Genomic DNA, 814 nt, shown 5'->3' with positions numbered 1-814 from the left:
ACTTAAAATATATTGGCGTCAATAATAAATAAATAAAACATTTCAAGCAAATACAATGTACAATGGTGCATCACAGTATAAGTATACAATTGAATAGAAAGTCACATTGACTAGGCGAAAATGTTTAACACCAAGGGGACCACCCCCTGTTGAGTTGAAGAAATGTTCAACCCATGAAAATTCCCTTAGTGGGGTAGATGATGAGGAAATTCACAATAATAACAGATATGTACTGGTAAGTAGACTGAGTTATGAAAGAGTGAGAGCAGAAAAATGGTCATTGGTGTCGTGCCTGGTATTCGAGGTGTTCCGCTGTTCATACGACACCAGATCTTCCCTATCAGTCGCCCGATTAGGTACTGATCTGGCCAAACACTGTTTAGCTACTGAGATCGGACGAGATCAGGCGGCCCAGTGGTGTATGGTCGTATACTTAGTGTATTAGATATAGCGACACAGGACTGACGTTTGGGACCATAAATTGCTTCTGCTTTCCAGAGAAACAGAGTGACCACGGCCTGATACGCAAGGTATTGCAGGACGGGTCAGATATGCCTAGGGATGAGAGAGTAACGATATATGAGAGTACAGAGCACTGAATTTATTGCAGTAACCAGACCCTTCTACTACCCTCCATCATATAAAATAAATTGGATGGAGGTTGAACTAATGACCTGTCGAACTAATGACCTGTCGAACTAATGACCTGTCGAACTAATGACCCTTTGACCTATAACCATGTTGACCTTTTCTCATGTTGACCTAATGGTGTCGACCTAATGACTGTCGACCATCATGCTGTAGACCACATGAT

At 41.8% G+C, this 814-nt stretch overlaps 1 pseudogene; it reads right to left on the bottom strand.

The window, feature by feature from the left end:
* Positions 1-315: 315 nt before the first annotated feature.
* LOC146044374 (5S ribosomal RNA) lies at positions 316-433 on the bottom strand (annotated as a pseudogene).
* Positions 434-814: the final 381 nt, after the last annotated feature.

This window comes from Crinia signifera, chromosome 19 (genome assembly GCF_055691185.1).
Source record: "Crinia signifera chromosome 19, ASM5569118v1, whole genome shotgun sequence".
Classification (NCBI taxonomy): Eukaryota; Metazoa; Chordata; class Amphibia; order Anura; family Myobatrachidae; genus Crinia; species Crinia signifera.
The sequence above is the reverse complement of the archived record's forward strand: the minus strand, read 5'-3'. Positions and strand labels throughout refer to the sequence as shown.